We start from the raw sequence: 12,528 nt of genomic DNA on the forward strand, positions 1-12,528 counted from the left end.
AAGTGGCCTTAAGGGCGCATATAAAAATCATAGAAGCACAAGACCAATTGCCCCTTTTCCCAAAAAGACAAAAAACCCTACTCACCTAGCCTCATTTCCTCAATGAGCTGCCGGTCTTTGCTGTTTCTAGGTCAACACAGCAAGTGTGATCTAGAAGCATCATTGTGCCTTTAGCACAGGCTGTATGGTGGAGCAGAGAGCTGACGACTCACTGCTCCATCATTGTATTCAATTATACTGTTGAAATCAAGGCTAGGTTAACTGGATGCTGAATAACTGGTATTTATTATTGGGCCTCCCCAATCATGAATCCCATAGCAGCTGTGTGGTCTGTGGCCACTGGCAGTAAGCCACTATGGTATATGCCTCTTTGTTATATGCCTCAGCATTGAGAAACGTAGTCAAGGCTAAAAAAAGGTTTTCTAGAGCCACCCATGTGTAGTCCAAGAGGACACTTGTTTGCCATAAACTGGGTCAGTGTGTGCCTGTGGAGAAGTGTTTTCTTACCTTTGTTTAAAATGGGTAGAATCATTTCTCAATCATACCATGAACACATGCTGACTAACGGTGAAGAATGGCGCCAATCATCAAACCGTGTAATCCAGAAACCTTGTCTAAAACTATTTCAAATGTTCTAAAAAATGTTGATATATTTGATGTCTTTACAACAGCATGGGCAACTTTTTGGAAAGTGAGAGGAGTTTAGCAACAAGAAGTGTGGCTGAGTGAGGCCCGAAAAATCAATCATAAATTATGCCACAAAGGCAATGTAAATTACAACAGAAATGTACTCCAGTCAATGACTGGAGTACATTTCTGACATTGGCGCATTGAAGCTGAAAGATGCAACAAATGTATAACCTCTTAATAAATTTGGCATTGCTTACTTCCAGCAAACCCTGGATCAACACTAGTGTACATAACACCAGACTGGATAAATCAGGGCCATAAAGCTTTCTGGCACTAAAGTATTCTGAAAACTTATTTATCTATTTCAAAGCTGGCCACTCCTATCAGAATATACTGAGCCAAGAACAAAAGGAAAATCTGTAGAAACAGGTAAAAAGGAGAAAATTGCCCTGTAGTGGCAATTTAAAAAAAATTACATTTTTACTTTATATCTTGTGCAGACAAGATATACTGTATGTGTTGCATTTTACATATTCTAAACCTTTTAGAATTAAATTAGAGCAAAAAAGTTTATATTCTATTACAATGATTGAACAGGCACTATATACAGTTAGGTCCAGAAATATTTGGACAGTGACACAATTTTCGCGAGTTGGGCTCTGCATGCCACCACATTGGATTTGAAATGAAACCTCTACAACAGAATTCAAGTGCAGATTGTAACGTTTAATTTGAAGGTTTGAACAAAAATATCTGATAGAAATTGTAGGAATTGTACATATTTCTTTACAAACACTCCACATTTTAGGAGGTCAAAAGTAATTGGACAAAATTTTATTTTCAATATTTTTTTGTGAATCCTTTGGAGGCAATCACTGCCTTAAGTCTGGAACCCATGGACATCACCAAACGCTGGGTTTCCTCCTTCTTAATGCTTTGCCAGGCCTTTACAGCCGCAGCCTTCAGGTCTTGCTTGTTTGTGGGTCTTTCCGTCTTAAGTCTGGATTTGAGCAAGTGAAATGCATGCTCAGTTGGGTTAAGATCTGGTGATTGACTTGGCCATTGCAGAATGTTCCACTTTTTTGCACTCATGAACTCCTGGATAGCTTTGGCTGTATGCTTGGGGTCATTGTCCATCTGTACTATGAAGCGCCGTCCGATCAACTTTGCGGCATTTGGCTGAATCTGGGCTGAAAGTATATCCCGGTACACTTCAGAATTCATCCGGCTACTCTTGTCTGCTGTTATGTCATCAATAAACACAAGTGACCCAGTGCCATTGAAAGCCATGCATGCCCATGACATCACGTTGCCTCCACCATGTTTTACATAGGATGTGGTGTGCCTTGGATCATGTGCCGTTCCCTTTCTTCTCCAAACTTTTTTCTTCCCATCATTCTGGTACAGGTTGATCTTTGTCTCATCTGTCCATAGAATACTTTTCCAGAACTGAGCTGGCTTCATGAGGTGTTTTTCAGCAAATTTAACTCTGGCCTGTCTATTTTTGGAATTGATGAATGGTTTGCATCTAGATGTGAACCCTTTGTATTTACTTTCATGGAGTCTTCTCTTTACTGTTGACTTAGAGACAGATACACCTACTTCACTGAGAGTGTTCTGGACTTCAGTTGATGTTGTGAACGGGTTCTTCTTCACCAAAGAAAGTATGCGGCGATCATCCATCACTGTTGTCATCCGTGGACGCCCAGGCCTTTTTGAGTTCCCAAGCTCACCAGTCAATTCCTTTTTTCTCAGAATGTACCCGACTGTTGATTTTGCTACTCCAAGCATGTCTGCTATCTCTCTGATGGATTTTTTCTTTTTTTTCAACCTCAGGATGTTCTGCTTCACCTCAATTGAGAGTTCCTTAGACCGCATGTTGTCTGGTCACAGCAACAGCTTCCAAATGCAAAACCACACACCTCTAATCAACCCCAGACCTTTTAACTACTTCATTGATTACAGGTTAACGAGGGAGACGCCTTCAGAGTTAATTGCAGCCCTTAGAGTCCCTTGTCCAATTACTTTTGGTCCCTTGATAAAGAGGAGGCTATGCATTACAGAGCTATGATTCCTAAACCCTTTCTCCGATTTGGATGTGAAAACTCTCATATTGCAGCTGGGAGTGTGCACTTTCAGCCCATATTATATATATAATTGTATTTCTGAACATGTTTTTGTAAACAGCTAAAATAACAAAACTTGTGTCACTGTCCAAATATTTCTGGACCTAACTGTAGCTGTTTATGCCTGCTCCATATTATAACATTATATGGTTAGGAAATTTACTGTAGGCATTGTAAAGTCCCATTACATGGGCACTGCTTGGAGGAGTAATTCAGACACTGAATGATGGTATCACAGTTAATGTATCTGACATATCCACTATGTATAATAATAGTAAAAATAATTCCCACAATAAGGAAGAAAAGTTCAAGCTAAAGGGCCTTTATATCTCATCTTTATCTGTTTCACAGGATTGCAGAAGAATAATATAATCCACCAGAAAATTTCTAATGTTCATGCAATTACTGCACTGAATACCAATAAAGTACCATAAATCGTCAAGTGCATCGAACAGCACATCATTATATAAAAGCACAGATAAATTTGTGAATGAATGTAATATAATATTTGAATATAGCTGAATAGAGGGTCCCCAGAGTTAATTTTACTGGTGGGCCCTTGGCACCCCAGTTCAAGACTATTGTTAATATACAGACCAAGCCCAACATAAAGTTTCTTATACCCCTGTGCATCTACCTTTACAGAGCTGAATGGGGAGTCGTTTTCTTAACTGCTAAACTACATGACCCAGCAGCTCACTGCTTCGTCTTTGTAGTATTGTGCCCAATCTTGTGCCCAGTAGTATTGTGCCCATTCTTGTGCCCATTGTGCCCAGTAGTATTGTGCCCAGTAGAATTTTGCCCATTCTTGTGCCCAGTAGTATTGTGCCCAGTAGAATTGTGCCCATTCTTGTGCCCAGTAGTATTGTGCCCAGTAGAATTGTGCCCATTCTTGTGCCCAGTAGTATTGTGCCCATTCGTATTGTGCCCAGTAGCATTGTGCTCATTCTTGTGGTATTGTACCCAGTAGTATTGTGCTCATCCTTGTGGTATTGTGCCCAGTAGTATTGTGCCAATCCTTGTGGTATTGTGCCCAGTAATATTGTGCCAATCCTTGGGGTATTGTGCCCAGTAGTATTGTGCCAATCCTTGTGGTATTGTGCCCAGTAGTATTGTGCCAATCCTTGTACTATTGTGCCCAGTAGTATTGTGCTCATCCTTGTAGTATTGTGCCCATCATTTTGCCCTGTAGTATTTTACAGTACAGGCATAGTGGATGGGATTTATAGAAATGTGCGTGTGGGGCCCACAGTGAAAACTGACCTGCAGTGTGGCTTTCAGAGGCCATTTGTCAATTGTTTGCTGCGGAGTCACATGTGCCCTCCCTAGGGAGAACACAGCAAGGAGACTGCAGCGCTTCGAACCCTGATCACGGACAACTGCGGTCTCTTGCGGAGACTTGCGGTCCAACAGGTCAAGACCCGCCACGTCCAGGACGTAGCGGGTCCTGATTGTGGGCACATACCTTACCTGCTTGTTGGGGCCTGTGACCATCGCGGCCCTATGAAGGGGTCGGCGCCTGCAGGACTTTACTACAGTTCAATTATTTGCGGTGACGCGCAAAGAAGCTGTCTGCACTATACCAATGGCAGTCGCTGGCCAATCAGATGCAAGGAGGTGACATACAGCGAAGTCAACTCCTTGTATCTGGCGGGCGGTGGCCATTGGTATAGTGCAGACAGCGCCTCTGCGCGGCACCGCAAATGATTCAACTGTAGTAAAGTCCTGCAGACGCCGACCCCTGAGATATGGCCGCAATCGTCACAAGGTCTGCAGGCCGCATCAAGCAGCCTCATGGGCCGCATACTGCCCACGGGCCATGTGTTTGAGACCTCCGCTTTACATCTTTCCCGGTGTACTGCTCCTGTTGTGCCACACACCCAGCATTCCCCCACCCCGATGTAATGGGGAGAGGGAGATTCTTCTCACCCTCAAGTTTGTTTGATTTTCACATAAATCACATTTATTGGAATAAAATTTTTTTCGTTCTTTATTTTCAGAATTTTTTAAAAAAATATTTTTACACATTTTTAACTTTTTTACTTAGGGTACCGTCACACTTTAGCGACGCAGCAGCGATCCCACCAGCGATCTGACCTGGTCAGGATCGCTGCTGCGTCGCTACATGGTCGCTGGTGAGCTGTCAAGCAGGCAGATCTCACCAGCGACCAGTGAACAGCCCCCAGCCAGCAGCGACGTGCAAGCGACGCTGCGCTTGCACGGAGCCGGCGTCTGGAAGCTACGGATACTGGTAACTAAGGTAAACATCGGGTATGGTTACCTGATGTTTACCTTAGTTACCAGCGCACACCGCTTAGCTTAGCGTGTGCAGGGAGCAGGAGCCGGCACTGGCAGCGTGAGAGCTGCGGAGGCTGGTAACGAAGGTAAATATCGGGTAACCACCTTGGTTTTCCGATGTTTACCTTGGTTACAGCTTACCGCAGGCTGTCAGACGCCGGCTCCTGCTCCCTGCACATTCAGGATTGTTGCTCTCTCGCTGTCACACACAGCGATGTGTGCTTATCAGCGGGAGAGCAACAATAAAAAAACGAACCAGCACTGTGTGTAACGAGCAGCGATCTCACAGCAGGGGCCAGATCGCTGCTCAGTGTCACACACAGCGAGATCGCTAATGAGGTCACAAAAAACGTGACTCAGCAGCAATCTCAGTAGTGATCTCGCTGTGTGTGAAGTACCCCTTAGTCCCTTTTTGGGACACTAACTTTCAGTGCTTTGATCACTGCAGTGGATTATATCTGTTAGGGCTCGTGCGCACATTGTGCAGGGGGCGCAGGACGCATGTATTTACGCAATCTATGTAGATTGTGTATGATATGTGCACAGCGATTTGGGTGCTAAAATTTTGACCCAAATCTGTGCGTTCATAAAAGCAGCTTGTCAATTATTCTGTGCGCTATGGATGCAGCTCCCACTCTGTCTATGGTGGGGGCAGCAGCCAGAGCGCATGAAATCGGCTTTTTTTTGTACAGAAAAACTGCATCCATTAGGCCTCTTTCACACGCCCGTAAAAATCACGCATGTGTTTCACGGACGTGTCAAAGATGCGTATTGTACTCGGTGTGCTGTGTGTATGGCACACGTGTGTTCTCCTTGTGTTATCCGTGATAACACACGGAGACCGGGAACTTTCTACTCACCTGTCCCTGGCGTCGCTGTCTGTGGTGCTGATCTGCGGTCTCCAGTCTTACCGACTCCCCGCTGCTGCTTCCGGCCGCAGTGAAGTGAATATTAAATAAGCATAATGAGCGGGGGTCGGCAGAAAGTGACAGCAGCGGCAGAGACAGGAGGGCTGGAGAAGGTGAGTAAAGGTTTTTTTTTCTCACATGTCTTTTCTTCGGTGCGTGTCACATGGAACACATCCGTGTGGTCTGTGCGTGTTACGTTTGTGTTCCGTGTGACACCCGTGATGCCGGAGAAAAACGGACATGTCGGCGTGTGGAGCACACGGGCACACGTAAGTACGGAACGGACACACGTTCCATGCAAAAATAGTTACATGTGCCCGAAACTATAGGAAAACATATGTCAACGTGTGCCCGTGTTTCTGGTACGTGAGAAAACTGTCCATACACGTACCGGAGGCACGGGCGTGTGAAAGAGGCCTTAAGCAGTGTTTCTGCAGTGATCTGACGCGCACATGTGCTGTCAAATCGCTGCAGAATATTCAGCATTTATGTGCGCATGAGCCCTAAGGCTGGACTCACACGAGCGTACAACTGGCATGAGTATTGGAACGCATCACCCGGCGCGGCTGGCTTCTCAGCTGACAGGAGCGGGTCTGCTGCATGTATTTCTATGCTGCTGACATGCTCCTGTCCGGAGAGTGTGCGGCCGCACCAGGTGATGCGTTCTAATACTCATGCGACTTATACGCTTGTATAAGGGCACCCTTAGTGCTGCACTCGCAGCACTGACACTTCGCCTCACGCACCATGCATCTGACATGATACGTGAGGCTCTCTGCAGCAGGGTGACCCGGTGGTCATCTGGGTGACGTCCCAGGGTTAAGATGACATCGATTGGGTCCCTGTGATCGCATTACAGTGACCTGATCGCTTAGGAGAGGAGCGTGATCCTCTCTCTGCCAACTAAATGCTGCAATCACTATTGGGGTGCAGCGGTTCGAGGGTTAAACTGCTGGAAGTGATGCAGGCACCAGTGGCGATTGCAGGGGTACAGTGCCTGAACACTTGCGATCACTATGAAATACTGGGTACGTCCTTGGTCGGGAATGCACCGACAATCATGACTTACCCAGTACTTCATGTGTCGCAAACAGGCTAAGGAGTTAAAGCACAACATACCTACAAGAAATAAAAAACGAAGAGAAAAACACAATAAAAGTGCATGCAGACAAAAACACAATGAAAAAACACAACTAATCTAATTTAACCCTTTCATGACATTGGACGTTCCGGTACATCCAAGGTCGTGTCCCAGCCTGTGATGCGGGCTCACACATCGAACCTGCACATGTTGGCGGATCTGATCAGCTGACGTGCAGGTAACAGCCGCGGATGGATCAGAGATCTGCACAATGTCAGTCAATGATGTCAATCTCTGACAGTGGGATTTAATGCACCGGCGGGAAGCAGAAGGCGATCGAAACACCCCTCTACCTAGACATGGCATTTGTGAAAACTTCAGCTCAGGGCAGAGAAAATAAACCGTCACCGAGCCCCAGATACCGACAAATGAGAACTTACAGTTCTCAGAAAATGGCGACAAAAAGGGCCTTTTTATTGGTTTTTTTCTGTTTTTTTTCTTCTTCAATTAAATAAAAAAAAAAAAAAAACAAAAAACAAAAACCTATACGTTTAGTATCTACAAACTCGTACTGACCCGGGGAATCATATTAAACAGATCACTTTTACCATATAGTGAACACAGTCAGTAAAAAAAAACGAAAAAAAAAACAATAAAATGATGGACTTGCACTTTATTGTACAATTTCACTGCACTTGGATTTTTTTTTTCATATTTTCAATCACACTATAGATGGTAAAATTAATAGTTTCATTCAAGAGTACAACTTGTCCCTCTTGGAAGAAAAAAAAAACAAACAAAAACAATGGAAAAGCACCCGGGTATGAAGGGGTTAAATATCAGGTGCAGAAATTCTGCAACAGAAAAATCTCTCCAAATGCTCAGTGTGAACGGTGTCCTGGGGAATTCACTTTTTGCATGGAACCTTAAAGGGGCCGTTCATTACAAAGACATTTCTCGCTCAGACACCGGTGCGGAGACCACAAGGACAAATGTCATTGAAAAGGAAGACCCCAAGCCCCTGTCTTATGTGCCACCATGACACTATAGACTTTCTGCCGCGCTTCTCTCCCCTCGGTCACTAGACCCTCTGACACACGCAGGACAATCCCACGGTAGCACCCCCCACACCTGGCCGCCGCCGCCCTCAGCGCACACCGTGACGTATCGGAAATGGGCCTGTCACTTCTACAAGACCACGCCCCCTGAGGCTGCTCAGCGCTTGGTACAGAGGGGGAGGAGCCTCCGCGCCGAGCACACAGAGGGGGAGGAGCCTCCGCGCCGAGCACACAGAGGGGGAGGAGCCTCCGCGCCGAGCACACAGAGGGGGAGGAGCCTCCGCGCCGAGCACACAGAGGGGGAGGAGCCTCCGCGCCGAGCCTGAGAGTACGGGAAGAAGTTCAATGTGCAGCGGACCGGGGACTGTGCGCACGGAGTGCCGGAGCCGCGTGCTGCCCGCTGACAGCTCCCGGGGCCGCCTGCCCGTGTGTACAGCCCCGGTGCCTTCATCTTCTGTCAGTCAGAACGGCAGAGTCCATGAGGCTGGTCCCAGACAGGTAAGACCATTACTTTGCATGGGTGTAGGCAGCAGAGCGGGGCTCCTGGGGACCTGGGCAGGAGGACCTGTACATCAGCAGCTCCCATCATTACACGCTGATGATGACTGTCCAGCTCCCCTGTGACCCGGCACTGCCCATTTCTTGTATGCTCTCAGCACTTTACCAATGCTTCCAAGTCTTTCTGCAAATCTTACACCATGGCTCCTTCTTGTAGCCTCAGTAGGGTCTGTGTGGGCTGATAGGGCTTTGTCCAAGGAGTAAATTGGCTTCCAAGCTGACAGATCTATTGACTTGCCATGATATGGTTAATATTGAAGGGATCCTTTTATTTCCTGAAAATGCTCAAACAGGGCGCAGGGGTCTCCAGGGGTCATCCCTGTATGATTTGTGCCTGATGAGTAGATGAGGCTATGTTCACACCGAGGTGGTTTTGTTCTATTGGATCTTGTTGCAGAATCCGCGTCTGAGTATTTGAAGCGGTTTTTAATGTGGATTGACGCCAGTTCTATATTACCTGTGTTCTGATGCTGGAGCAGATAGTGGACGCCTATGACCTGCGCTCGTAGATCCTTACGTGTGGACATGCCCTGAAATTCGGCTCAGACACAGCTTGTGATCACATCTGTGCAGATTGTTTTGCCGCACTGTGTGAATTAGGTCTTGTAAGACCCGTTGCCGAAATTCCGACAGATCTCTGGTGCTGAACAAGTTAATAGCAATAAAGACCCCTTCTGAGTCCTGGTCATCTCCAGCCCCCCTTACATAGAAGGTGATGGGGTGCTCCGTCCATTCACATCACAGCCGGCCATGGAGTGACTTCTGGAGGCAGAGCTGCCGGTATTTCTGGCCGGAATGCTCTGGGGACGTCGGTGCGGTTGAGCTGGAGCTTTTCTTGCCGGTAGTCTTCAGAGGAAATGCTTTGCTGGCTCAGGATCGCGGCTGTACAGTACGGCTCTGTCGAATTTCCCACATCAGCACAAGGGAATATAGTCTGTTACTGGGAAATGAGAGGCTGCTGTGTACTGGGAGCGCAGCACATACTGGGATAGCTGTCATTAATGATCACCGCACTGGCCAGCAATATCCTGGCAAAAGTAACGCTATGTATTCGGGAAGAAATATCACTGTGATCATTAAATGCTGCGTCCATACCATTGCTGTCTGAACTAGGACCCATAGGGTCTGCTCCATCTCCAAGATCAGTATTAACATAGTTTTCTATCAGCAATTGTCCCCAAATTTTAGCTTTTTTTTTTTTTTTATACTCCGATTTAAAGGGGTTGTCCACTACAGTAACATTGATGGCCTATCCTCAGGATAGGTTATCAATGACCGATCAGCTGGGGTCTGACACACCACACTCCTGCTGATCAGCTGTTTTTGGTGCCTGGTGCGGCAGTAGATGGCCAGAAGTGCTCAGTTCTGGAGCTGCCCCGTCAACTGATAGCTGCTGTGGCCGGGCACTGCGCATCTGCTTCCTATTGATTTGAATGGGGAGCAGAGGTGTAGTACCTGGCCGGAGCCAGAAGATAGGGCAGCTGCGGAACTGACCACTTCTGGTCCCAGGCTGCTGCTGCCGCCAACATCGTGAACAGCTGATTAGCGGGGGTGTGGGGTGTCAGACCCCGGCCAACCAGACACTGATGACCTACCTTATGGATAGGCCATCAGTATAAAAGTAGTGGACAACCTCTTTAAAGGAATTTTCTGCAAAGCCCTCCATTAATTTTGTTTCCTGAAATCTGTGTATATGTGCATGTAATGTGAGTGTATTAATGTACTCGCCTACCGCTGCCTTCTCCGTGATCCAGGGCCGTTCTGCTCCTCTTCTCACCTTTCTTCAGACTCTCCTGGTCACACTGCGCTCTGCATTATCCAGAAGTGTCTTTTTCAATGTAAGTCTATGAGGCATCAGAATAAAACTCCATAGACTTACATTGTAAAAGAGGCTTTTGGCTCATATACAGAGTGATCCGGAGAATCTGAAGAGCGATGACGTCACTAAGAAGAGGAGGAGAACATCCGGGGATCCTGGAGAAGATGGTGGTAGGTGAGGAACTTAACCCTACACTACATGCACATATACACTGATTTAATTTGCCTTCTGACCCTCAATACTCATCCATCTCGCTGGCCAAGGCGCCCACTGGTGTCCTCTTTTCTTCCGTCATGGTCAGTATGTACCAGCCATGCTGGAAGAGGAGAGAAGACTGGCAGGACACATGGCTAACTGGATGGAGGAGAATCAGAGATTGGAAGACAGAGTATATATTGTTACATTTGTACTACACTAGGGCCACATTTAAAGGTAAAGAAAAGGGTGGAAAATCCCTTTTTTATCTCCGTGGAAATCAAGTCTTTTTGGCCAAGTGGACGTGGTTCTCAGCCTTTCTCCATGGATGTCGTCTTAAGCATGCCCAGTTGGCTGAAAAAAGAGATTAACATACAGGGAAGAGAGGACTGTGCCTCTAGAATGGAAAGGGGCAAAAACTAAAGAGGTGGGGTTCAAACTTGGTAAAGAAAAATGACATCTCTATGACAAGTGACGGGTCCTCCTGAACCACCCCAGAAGAACTCATTACACATTTGGGGTACCTGCTCAGTAGTAGATGAATCGTACAGTAAAAGCCTTTGGAGAAACTGCTCAGGTCTCTCTGGTTTGTGATCACTTGGTTTTTCCACCTTTGAATAAGTGACAAATATACGATCACTTCGATCTTCCCAGATTTTTAGGATACGGCTCCGGAATTTTAGCTTTTCACTATATATTGTCCTGTGAGGACATAAGGAGGGACACTACGGTATTTCTGGGCATTGTATGACTTGTATCCTGCATTGTTTCCTCTGTATTCTCCATCTAGCTGTCTGTTATCACTGAGCTCCAGAGTCGGCGGAGGCTTGCTGCTCTGGTATCTCACATAGGCTAGTTTCACACTGGCGTTGAACGGTATCCGTTGCATTGCGTTGTGTGACGGATGCAACGGATGTGTTGCATATAGTGGCACAACGGATGCTGCAAAACAACGCAATTCGTTTTGTTTTGTTTTTTTTTTTTACAGTTTTACCGTCGGCAGACTACTGTGAACGATCAGCTGATCGCTCCCTGCAGCCGGCCGCCGGGTGATCAGCTGATCGTTCGTTCGCCGACAATGTGTGCGGGGGGCGGGGACGGAGTGTGAAGTGGGTGGAGCCGAGCGGGGCCATGGCTGAGGACGTCAGTGCCGCGGGGACTGCATCGCTGGGGGACAGGTGAGAGTGTGTGTTTTGTGTGTGTGTGTTTTGTGTGTGTTGTGTGTGAGGGAGGGAGCCGAGCGGGGAAGTGTCTGGCTCCCGGCACCCGTAACCAGGGTTCCTTGGTTACCCAATGTGTACCCTGGTTACGGGTGGAGGGAGCCAGAGAGAGCATGCGCAGTGAAATCCAAAGGATTCCGCTGCTCAAAAAAACATTACATGCTGTGTTCCTTCTGCCCCGACGCAGCGTCAAAATAACGACGCTGCGTCGTCCGGTGGATGCAACGCTGACACTTGCGTTACAGTGCGTCGTCCATACAAGTCTATGGAGAATAGCGCAGTGCGTTAACGGACTGCGCTATTCTCCATAGTGACGGACTCCGCTGAACGCAAGTGTGAAACTAGCCATATATAGGACACTTGGCTAAATTAAATGTATACGCTTTAAAACCACAGTCACTTTTATTATAGCACTTTCTTTTCTTTTTTTTTTTTAATTAAAGTTTTAATATTTAGACGTCTCAGTGAAAAGAAAAATAACTCATCAGTTTTATTTCTGTGAGTGGTAGTTTATGGTCTTAAAGGGAATCTGTCACCTAATATGAGAGCAGCATAACATAGCAGCAGAAATTCTGATTCCAGTAATGTGTCACTTACTGGGCTGCTTAGTGTAGTTTTGATTAAATCATTGTTTA

General features: G+C 46.5%; 1 protein-coding gene across 2 annotated transcripts in view; it reads left to right on the top strand.

Annotated features, from left to right (window-relative positions):
• The first annotated feature begins 8,396 nt into the window (after positions 1–8,396).
• The window catches only part of OSBPL3 (oxysterol binding protein like 3), a 297,701-nt gene continuing 293,569 nt past the window's right edge, over positions 8,397–12,528 (top strand). For both annotated transcript variants that reach the window (XR_012724374.1, XM_075315350.1), the window contains exon 1: positions 8,397–8,599. The gene's annotated coding sequence lies outside the window, so the exon portion shown is untranslated. The remainder of the gene's footprint in view (positions 8,600–12,528) is intronic.

This window comes from Anomaloglossus baeobatrachus, chromosome 6 (assembly GCF_048569485.1).
Source record: "Anomaloglossus baeobatrachus isolate aAnoBae1 chromosome 6, aAnoBae1.hap1, whole genome shotgun sequence".
Taxonomy (NCBI): Eukaryota; Metazoa; Chordata; class Amphibia; order Anura; family Aromobatidae; genus Anomaloglossus; species Anomaloglossus baeobatrachus.